This window comes from Asparagus officinalis, chromosome 2, assembly GCF_001876935.1.
Source record: "Asparagus officinalis chromosome 2, Aspof.V1, whole genome shotgun sequence".
Lineage (NCBI taxonomy): Eukaryota > Viridiplantae > Streptophyta > Magnoliopsida > Asparagales > Asparagaceae > Asparagus > Asparagus officinalis.
The window spans coordinates 70,761,596-70,773,297 of record NC_033795.1 but is presented as its reverse complement, the minus strand read 5'-3'; positions in this window follow the sequence as shown (position 1 = coordinate 70,773,297).

Here is an 11,702-nt window from a genome sequence, read left to right as displayed (position 1 = left end):
GAAAGACTTGAAGGTGCGCGGTGAACAAGCCGAGCGCTTCCTCCGAAGGAAGAAAGCCGAGAGGAACCGACCGATGGCTAATCCTCCGAACTCGAACTTTGCCTCTCGTGGTAAAGGCAAATCACCTGCAACAGCTGTTGACGCTAACCAGACGTCGCAAAAGCAACTCCGAAAACAGCAAAAGGCTTCGGGTCCGAGACTCCAAAGAGAGTATTCCTTCAAGGATGAAGACGTTTCAGTCATCTTCGAATCCCTCCTTGGAAGCAACAAGATCAAGATACCACCTATCACAAATCAGGAGGAAGCTGACAACACTACGGACCCAAAGCACTGTGCATACCACAGGAGGGTCGTTCATCCCACCAAGGATTGCTTTGCTCTCAAGAATAGCATTCGGACCTTGGTTGAAGCCGGCGTTATATCGCTCAATTAAGTCGAAACTCCAAAGAGTATACGAGTATAAACTGTTTCTCAATCCTCCAACAGGTGCATGAGGTTAAACTGTTCCCTACATACTCCAATAGGTATATGAGTCTAAACTGTTTCCCACTTTTAACGGGAAGTTCCTGGAGAATATTACGTTAATATTCTTAAGGATAACCCGGTCAGGTAGCTGAGAATAATGTCCGAACCAGTTCAGCAGAGGAAGCTGGGGGTGGACGATTTATGTAACGGGAAGTTCTTAGAGAATCATATATCCTTAAGGATAACCCGAACACCCAACTGAGTACAATACCAGACCCGGTTTTGCAAAGGAAGCTGGGGGTGGATGATTCATGTAACGGGAAGTTCCCAAAAGAAATCCATATAGTGTATTCTTAGGGATAACCTGGTCACCACAGCAAGGTAATGAATAAGAAACTCCCATTCAAATTCTCACCACTCTCATTGCTAGAGTCTGGACATAATATTCAGAATTGGTCAAACCTTTCTACAGTTAGGACCAAAACGAAAACCCCCTCTCTATTCCCCCAATGGACGAGAGGTCCACAAATCGAGCGATCAAACCTTCCTACAGTTAGGATCGTCTTAAACCTCCCAATTGGTCAAACCTTCTTACAGTTAGGATCACAATCAAAATCCCCTCTCGATTCCTCCAATGAACGAGAGGTCCACTTTCAAATCGAGTGATCAAACCTTCCTACAGTTAGGGTCACCTCAAACTCCTGTTTGGCCAAACCTTCCTACAGTTAGGGTCAAAACCATAATTCACTCTCGATAAACGAGAAATTCATCTTTAGTTCGGTAATCAAACCTTCCGACAGTTAGGGTTATCCGAATCTTTTCGATTCTCGGAGTGGAGATCCCACTCTCAGTTTCACCTTTCCGGATTCTGGGGGTGGAGATCCCACCTCGAGTCTCCTTTCCTTCTTTGTTCGGGGAATAGAATATAAAATTCTTCCTTCCCCATACCAATCCTTTTCGAAGAATTCAGGATTCATCCTAGGAAGTTTATCCCGAATCCTAAGCAGGGATAAGTCTGCGCCTAACACGCGCTGCCGGTTTAGTCTTTTTCCGTAGAAAAAGACACCAGAGTTCGATTCTGGGGTATTCTATCCTGAAACCTAAGCAAGGATAAGTCTGCGCCTAACACGCGTTGCCGGTTTAGTCTTTCACCGATTGAAGAAGACACTAGAATTCCAGTCTAGGAAGTTTATCCCGAATCCTAAGCAGGGATAAGTCTGCGCCTAACACGCGCTGCCGGTTTAGTCTTTTTCCATAGAAAAAGACACCAGAGTTCGATTCTGGGGTATTCTATCCTGAAACCTAAGCAATGATAAGTCTGCGCTTAACCTGCGCTGCCGGTTAGTTCTTAACCAATAAAAAAGAACACCCGATCACATATTCAACATTGTGGCAGGTTGTTATTAATAACACCAAAATCCATGCCTTACACGCATGAGGAATTTCATCCTGAATCCTAAGAAAGGATATGCCGACGCCTAACACGCGTCGCCGGTTTAGTCTTTCTCCGTAGAAAAAGACACCAGAGTTCGAGTTTGGGGTATTTTATCCCGAAGCCTAAGTAGGGATGAGTCAGTGTCTAATACACGTTGCTGGGTAACCTATTCCCATAACAATAGCGAAGTCTACGTATTCGAAGTCGTAGCGCCGAGTCTAAGAGAATTCATTCTCTTAGCACAACGTCACATGCGGAAGGGACTTAAAACAATCTGCATGCTAGCCCGACTCAAACGGTATTCGGTAAAGGCTAATCAAATCCGTTGAAGGGTGGGGGTTAGCCAAAAACCCTAAAGTCAACGCCTAACATGCGTCGCCGGGTAGTCTATTCCCGTGAGAAAGACGAAGTCTACGTGTTCAATATCATAGCACTAAGAGCGTTAACTCTCTTAGCACAACGTCACATGCGGAACAGATTTAGATAATCTGAATGCTAGCCCGATTCAAACGGTAGTCGGTAAAGGCTAATCAAATCCGTTGAAGGCTGGGGGTTAGCCAAAAATCCTAAAGTCAACGCCTAACACGCGTCGCCGGGTAGTCTATTCCCGTGAGAAAGACGAAGTCTACGTATTCAATATCGTAGCACTAAGAGCGTTAACTCTCTTAGCACAACGTCACATGCGGAACGGATTTAGATAATCCGCATGCTAGCCCGACTCAAACGGTAGTCGGTAAAGGCTCATCAAACCCGTTGATGGCTGAGGGTTTGCCAAAAATCCTATAAATACGAGAGTCACTGACGCATCAGCTTCATTAGTTGGTCTCGTGACTTGAGCATCCAACGACATTCGAAACCCTAGGGTCAACGCCGCTCAACGCGTAACCCTAGGTCAACGCCAGTCAAAGTGTTACGATCAAAAAGTCAACGTACGACGTTCGAAATCCTAGGGTCAACGCCGGTCAACGCGTAACCCTAGGTCAATGCCAGTCAACGCGTTGCAATCAAACAGTCAACGTACGACGTTCGAAATCCTAGGGTCAACGCCGGTCAATGAGTAACCCTAGGTCAACGCCAGTCAACGCGTTGCGATCAAACAGTCAATGTACAACATTCGAAACCCTAGGGTCAATGCTGGTCAACGCGTAACCCTAGGTCAACGCCGATCAATGCGTTGCAATGAAAGAATCAATACTCCGAAAAGTATACGAGTATAAACTGCTTCTTAATACTCCAATAAGGTATACGAGTATAAACTATCCCCTATTTTTGGTTGAGAAGTTTCTGGAGAATATTTTTCTAAAAATATTCTTAAGGATAACTCAACAACACTACGCCGGACAACGCGTCACAAAATAAAAACTCAACGCCAACAATCGATGGTCAGCTAAAGATTAGAAAGTCAGGAATCGACTTCAAGTTTAAAATTCCGACAACGGTCAGACAATAAATGCAGCACCGAAACCCTTTCAGATAGCCTGGGGGACTGAAGGAACCAAGAATGGAAGCCACTCTCCAAGGTCCCGTTACACCGACTGAAGGTTGGGACAATCATATCCAAAGTATTCCAGACTCTTCTATAACAAAACGAGGCTGAAATACTTTGGAGGGGGTATCTGTAGGCGTATAAAATTGCTTATATGTCCCTTAGCACAGCTCAGCACAAACCGACGAACCATCGAGCAACGTATCCAAACACGAGCGTCAGTCCACAAAACCAAAGCCAAGTGACACGCAACGAAGCGGATTAACGAGGCAACGAGGCTAACGAACCGTACGCAAACAATGGAATACATCCATTCACATGCGGAATCAAGCTAACAGTTCGGTGCTAACGAACCGCACGCAAACAATGGAATACATCCATTCACATGCGGAATCAAGCTAACAGTTCGGTGAGTCAACGAGTCATCCAACCATAGAACGGATTTGAACTCAAACGCCGAGGCGGATTTACTGCCAAATCAGGATTCAGATCAACAAATCAGAGTCCAAATCAACCACGAGACCAGAAAAAACGGCAAAAACCATAACACCTAGGGGACTCGGCCAAAACCGAGCCACCTATAGGTGGCCGGCCAGATCTGTGCCCGGGCACATATCTGAGAGCCTATAAATAGGCCCTTGAGTGTTCATTTTTGGGGGGAACTTTTGGAGGCGAAGCTCTGCCGGATTCAAGGCTCGGAACTTAGAAAGATTGAAGCTTTGGGACTTTGAGGACTTGCTCTTCCAGATCCGATGCTCGGCGATCGTCAACGCCAAATAAGGCAAGAGTTCGAGAGGAACCGGATCTCAGATCTACGTAGTCATCCTCCGGATCAAAGCTTGGCCTTTAATCCCGAGAACTAAAGGCTACTATTTCCTTGGCGAAATAGTACCCTCGGCTATTATTTCCTTGGCGAAATAATACCCATCATACTGTGTAGATCCGACCGGATCTAGATCACGCGGTGGTCCACGGATAAACCCGGCGCAGGCGAAGAACCCACAAAGCGAGTGACCGCAAAACAGGAGCTCGTGATTTGTTCGACAAATAAGGAAAGAATTGTAATTTTCTTTTTCTTTTGATCTCGTTGTAACCGAATCTTATAAAAAGACCGGATTTTTGTAATCGATAAACTATTACAAGAGTGTGCAATGGAATCAATGAAGAACACAATTTTTTCCGCGAACAGTGCAGTCACTTGACCTAAGCATTCTTCGATCAGAACTTTGCCTCGATCCTCGTGCAAAGGACCTAGGCAATCGACTATCCTCACCTTGAATCGGGACAAATCCACGCTATCACGGTGCTCTGCTAGAGGTGTGGATCCAGGTGACCCGCAAAGTGGAGGGTCGAATCCAAGTGACCTGCGATTTGGAGGGTCGGATCAAAGTGACCCGCGAAGTAAAGGGTCGGATCCAAGTGACTCGCGAAGTGGAGGGTCGGATCTAAGTGATCCGCGAAGTGGAGGGTCGAATCCAAGTGACCCGTGAAGTGGAGGGTCGGATCCAAGTGACCCACGAAGTGAAGGGTCGGATCCGAGTGACCAGCGATTTGGAGGGTCGGATCTAAGTGACCCGCGAAGTGAAGCGTCGGATCCAAGTGACCCGCGAAGTGGAGGGTCGGATCCGAGTGACCCGTGATTTGGAGGGTCGGATTTGAGTGACCCGCTTTTCTCGATTTTTTTGGCTGCCGTTTTGGACTTTGGTCTCCAAACTTGGTGCAGTTTTTGTGGCTTCTTTTCCACTTCTTCCCTCTGCAACCTTTTGGCCTCTTGCGTAAGAATTCGCGCATGCGCAAGTAGTACGCGGCGCTTTTTGATCCGTTCTTCAAGAGTTGAACAGGTCCTTTCGACTTGTACTTATTCACTTATTGGTGATTTGGAGGAGAGGGCATTTGTCCACTGTTCGGGCGCTTGGTGTTGCCTAATTTTCAGATCCGCCTCGTAATGGATCCCGTCAATTGACTCCAAAGCCCTAACGAGTTAGCGAGCAAGGTGTTGGCACCACCTTTTACGTGCCCTCTTCGATATGATTGGCACGCCTTCAGTACTCAACTCCTTGATTGAGGAGGAGTTCAAATCCACAGATCCGACCTCGTTGGAAGCCGGAGGGGTGTTGTAAAGCGAGAGGGCAGTAGCAACGGGGGTCTTGATCTTCCTGCGCTTGCATGAGGCGGAGGATCTGGAGGAGGAGGAGGATAGATATTCCTCAAATTTCAGTTGGTCGAATTCGTATTCGACCACTTCTTCAACCGGAATGCAGATCCAAGGTTACGACATGACAGCTCCGGTAGCGAAGCTGTTGGCTTCCACTGTGGTCGTCAGTTTGTTTGCGTCAAAAGTTGATGTATTCATTGTGGTATTCATTACAATTTTAGTCGTTACAATGAAACAAAAAAGATAGTTTTTTATAAGACTTTTACACAATGAAAACAAAAGTTACAACTCTCGTCAAAATAAACGTAGGGAGATCGTTTATCGTCTCCTGCTTGCGTGGGTGTCTTCGCCGGTGCCGGGGTTTATCCGTGGACAACCGTCGATCAGATCCGATTGCTAAAAAATTTGGCTGAGCTCCTACTTCACCAAGGAAGTATTTGCTTGAAGCACTGAAATCAATCAAGCAAAATTAGGGCTCTTCTCGAGATTAAGACCAAGCCTAATCTCAAGGAAAGAACGGGAACGAGCTTCAGATCCTTCGAATTGCTCCTTCTTTATGTTGGGATTCGCCGGGATCTCGCTAGCCCTTGTTGAAATTCATGCTCCTTTGACTCCTCAATCTGGCAGCACCTCATCGTCTTGATCATTAATCCCCTTCTGAAAGGAGGCCCTAGGCTTGTATTTATAGGGCTCCGGATACGGGTATGTGGATGAGAATGAGTGATTTGACCTTATCTTCAGTCAATAACAACCTCACCACGTGTGTGGATGATATCAAGTCAGTTAGGAACCTCTGGAACAGAAAAAAACGATCGAAACAGCCTAAAAACGTGTTTTCGGGTCAAAACAGCGTGACGGACGGATCCGTCCCGCGGGGGCGCGGGTCGGACGGATCCGTCTCGCGGGGGCGGGCGCGCGGACGATCGTCTTAGCGGGGCGCGGCGGACGAGCCCGACCCGCGGTTACTCATAGCAGAAATCCAACCGCTGTTTACCGTAGCAGAAACCCGATCGCCGTGGTTTACTGTAGCATAAAATCCCGTCCCGCGTACTGTCAGCAGACAATCGACCGGTGGTTACTGTAGTGAGAAATCCGCACCGCCGAGGTTACTGCTAGTAGGAAATTCCGCCCGCGGTTACTATAGGCAAATCCGACCGCGGCTACTGTGCCAGAAATCGGACCTGCGGCTTATTAGCAGCAATTCGACCCGCGGGTATGCTGTTACTGTAACGCGGTATTATAGCAACCTTAACTCACTCATCCGACCTCGGAATGAGGTGATTCAAGATGCGTTAGAAAGCTGACGAAGAGACCTTTAACTTTTGTCTTTTGAATTTTTCCAGCTTCAAATTGTATCATGGTAAAAATGTCAATCCCTTATGCAGACCACTTTGAGGTGTTTGACACTTTCTGACTTCTCCGGATTTGTATTGCGCATTTCGTCATTCCGTTGACTTGTACACTCCAATGACTCACTTTATATAGTCGTTAGCTTCCACGGGACCGGATAATCCTTTCCTGACTTTAATGATGACGCTTATCACCTTCTCTTTGTCTCGAGCTGTATTCGGGGACCTATAGGCAATTTTTGACGCCTACAGTAATATTTATAGATTCTTCAACAATGAGTGTTTATTTGTTAAAAACTCTATAAGTCTTACTTCTTAATGCATATCCCAAAAGTATCCCTACATCTATCTTTGAATCAAGTTTGTCATGGTGATCTTTTGTGTTCAAAATAAAACATTTGCAACCAAAAATCTGGAAATAGCTAATATTTAGGATTTTGCCAAAATAAAATTCATAAGGTGTTTTCTTGAAAATAGGTCTAATTAAAACACGATCTAAAACATAGCAAGCCGTGTTGATAGGTTCTACCCAAAAATATTTTGGCAAATCAAAAGCATTAATCATAGTACGTGCCATCTCTTGTATAGTACGATTTTTTTCGTTCAACAATACCATTTTGTTGTGGTATTATTGGAGCGGAAAACGTATGTGTAATACCATGATGGTTACAAAAATCACTAAAATTTTGATTTTGAAATTCACCACCATGTTCATTTTGAATTTTTATAACTTTCAAATCCTTTTTATTTTTAACTCTTTTTATAAAAAGGGAAAATTCTTAAAAACATTCATCTTTATTTGTAAGAAAAATGACCCAAGTGAAACGTGAAAAGTCATCAACTATAACAAACAAATAGTGCTTACCTCATAGTGAGGCAACACACATAGGACCAAAAAGATTAAGATGAAGTAGTGGTAAAGGTTTAGTGGTGGATACCTCATTTATATATTTAAAGGAGTTTTTGACTTGTTTACCTTTGGCACACTCCTCGCATTGAGAATCTTTAACAAATGGTAGGCTTGGTAGTCCTCTTACTAAGTTCTTCTTTGATAGCTTAGAAATTAATCTCATGTGGGCATGTCCAAGTATTTTGTGCCAAATCCAAGGATCCCCATCTCAAAAATATACACATTAGCTTTTCTAAGGGAAACAAAAATGGTTTTGTCAATAAGACTAAGAATGCATTTATCTGATTTCAAAGTAATATCATAGCCTTTGTCACTAAGTTGACTAATGCTAAGAAGATTATGATTAAATCCTTTTACTAAATAAACATCTGTAATAACATTAGAATGCTTCTTACCAATGACACCAGTACATACAATTTTACCTTTCTCACTGCCACCAAAGGAGACATTGCCTCCTTCCATCCTTGATAGGGTTACAAATAAATCCTTAAGCCCATCATGTTATGATAGCAACTACTATCAAGGTATCACATCTCTCTACATCTTGTGCGAGACGTTCCCTACATATAAATGTAGGCTGTCTAAAATTTCTTGCATATAGCTGATCTCCATCAAGCACTGATCATGGAGGTTACAATTCGATGACTTCCAGAAGGTTACAAATTAAAGAACTTCATAACGATCGACGAAGGTTGCAATTCAACAACCTTCACAACAACCAATGAATGTTCTGATTCGACGACCCTCACAATCATCAACAGGAGTTACAAATGAAGACTCTCACATTCCAAGGAGCCGAGATGAAGATCACAATCTTTGTAACGCTCTAACTAAAGGGACTACAAATCAATGGTCTCTTCAACTCAAAACGTAGAGCTAGCTGCCATGTTCCAAGAACAAAATGCAGAGCTCGCCTCTGTGTTCTAAGAACAGAACACAGGGTTCACCATCGCATTCTCAGCCCAACACGCAGAGCTCAACTCCACATCCAAAGTTCATGCCCAGAATGTGAATTTCGCATTTGACTCATTCAGACACGAGCTTAACGGTCCAAACCCGTTTCTCACATTTTGAGGGGAATTACACCCCACTAAAGAGTGATTTTAGGGGTTAGTTACACCCCTTAATCCCCTATAAATAGCTAAAAAAATTAGCTTAAATCAGATCTTCTAGCAGATCATTTTGGAGGATTACAATTATCAAGGTTTGGAAGATCGGATCTTACATAGTTTTGAGCATCCTTTGGAGTTGTTCGTGGAGCTTTTTGTCTCCTTGGCTATAAATCAATTTCGTTTAGATCAAGTCAACTCTTCCATAGACTTTTAAACTCGTTAAGAGTTCTTTAACTCGTTAAGAGTTCCGAACATGCCTCACAAGTTCTCCTTAATGTCAAATCAAGAGGAATAGATCGTGATCCACGAGTTGAAGCAGAGTGGGTCCAGTATAACAAGTGTCAAGTAAAACAAGAGTGTTTTGAGGTGTGGAAAAATACTGCCAAAGCAGAGAGGGAGGCTCTCTGGACTACTCCAGCATTTTCATGGATTGATAGAGGCTCATGGGCTAAGTTGTATGCTTATTATGATTCAGAGGACAAGAAAGTATACATTTTAAACATAAATCAAATGTTTATAGGCAATTCATTTTCCCTTTGTCTGATTACAAATCTAAATATAATAATGACATGCAGGAGGAGGCAAGACGTAATGCGCAGAATTGGGCATCAAATTTGCATGGTCGATCAACCTATACAGGTGCCTCAAGGAACATGTGTCCGGCTATGGATCGATTGGTAAGTTTACTTCATAAAGCTTTTTAAAATCCATATTATATAATTCTTATTGATTTGATCGATTATACAACATAGTTTTGATGAATTGCAGAATAGTCAAATTATTGGATGGTGGCACACCTACAATGTTAAAACTATATTTGGGTACCCACTCGTCATCAGTAGATAAGATCATCAAAGGGTATAGATACCTGGACAATAACACTAAGGAGCATTGCGTAAGCCTTCTGGATGAAAATATGTTTACTACACCTGAATTTCTTGATTTCTTCCCAGAAGTATGTTTTTTCTTTCTAGATTTAACAAAATTGAGGATCATCTGCCATATGAGAAACAATGACTAAAATACTAGAATGAATACTACAACTTTACATCAACTTGTGTGAAAATATGTTTACTACACCTATTTTGTACTAGTGTCGTACTTTCAGTAAAAGAAAGAAAGAAAGAATAAGGTACATTTGAATTATAACAAAGATCTCTATGTATCCTTCTAGCACCTGGTTGGTCGCAACCTACCTTCGATTTACACTTGATATTGAGGATAAATAAACTTGCAATTAAATTAGATAAAATTAGATAAATAGAAATAGACACATGAAAGGAAGAACCCATCTACGAATATCCCTTCAGCGACCATGATAAATAGGATAAGATGAAATGGTGTAGGAAATAGAGGGGTGAAACACTTTGTTTGACCGACAAAGAACACTTGCAAGAACAAAAGCTGGATGGAAGTCAGTGCTGTATGAAAGTGTTTCTAATATCATGTATGTGGTTCTACTATAACAGGCTTAGAAAATTGATCAACATAAGCAAGAACTTCAGTGCTAAAAATGGGGAAAAAAGAACATGAACTATACTGGTCAAGCTATTTATTAGCAATCTAAGTCATCTTATACATCTCCACTAAGACCATTTGGAGGAAGGAAGTTAAGAGATCCCCTAAGAAATAGGCTAAATTTGGAGCCAGATGAGAGATAGTAAGTGTTTGCCGAAGGATAATCCCTCGTTAGCTGTTAACTTCTTCATTAGTGATGTTGCAAAATATTATGTTTATGGATTGAAGACTTATTTATACTATTTCCATATCTTGTATAAGCCTATAAATCCATTCTAAAGTGTTTCAAAGTTTTGTTTAAGTTATTCTAGCAAAATCAAGTTTTCAACATGTTCATACTTAATTTATTAGCAATCTAAGTCATCTTATACACCTCAACTAAGACCATTTGGAGGAAGGAAGTTATGAGATCCCCTAAGAAATTGGCTAAATTTGGAGCCAGATGAGAGATAGTAAGTGTTTGCTGAAGGATAATCCCTCGTTAGCTGTTAACTTCTTCATTAGTGATGCCCACCTCGCTTGGAAGTATTCGGGTGAATTACATGCCCCTTAAATGGATGGGATGTTCTCTTATATATCTCTGGTCCTAAAGCTTAAATGGGTTGATAGCAGGAAGCAAGATAATCCTACATCCCTTACTCTCCCCCACTCTAATCCGTCTGGATAAATAGTCAACTTAGCACTAGCCTAGTTTGTGTCATTTGACTGAAGTAAGCCATACACAAATCTTCTTTAATGACACTATACCAAACATGAATCTTACTTAAGAATCTTGAGAAAACCTTCAACTACGGCTCCCTGCCGTACTTGGTATATTAAAAGCTTTCATGGACATGTTTTCGATTGATGTTGGCTTATTTCAACACAACTCGGATGTATGAAAAGTGGAAACTCTAAAAGATGAGGAAACAAAACTGTAGCATACGCAAGTAGCATACGCAAGTAGCACAATTAACTCTAAAAACCAGCAGTATAGTATATTATTCCTTATAGGCAATTTCAAAACATCTACAGACAAAATACGCAGATTGATCACACCAGCACGAACATAAAACTATTCAAAATCTTGGGAATTTTGAAGCATTTACATATACATGGTATCTTGTGTCAATATAAGAAGGCATTCTCACCTCACGTAGAGAATGAGAGCAGCTTCTTGCCTCGTCATAGTCTGCTGAAATCCACCTTCATAAAATCTTCGCATCCGAGGAAGGACAGGTCGTACTTTGTATGCTTGCCATGCCTGGATATTGTATCTACCAGCAAGAGACG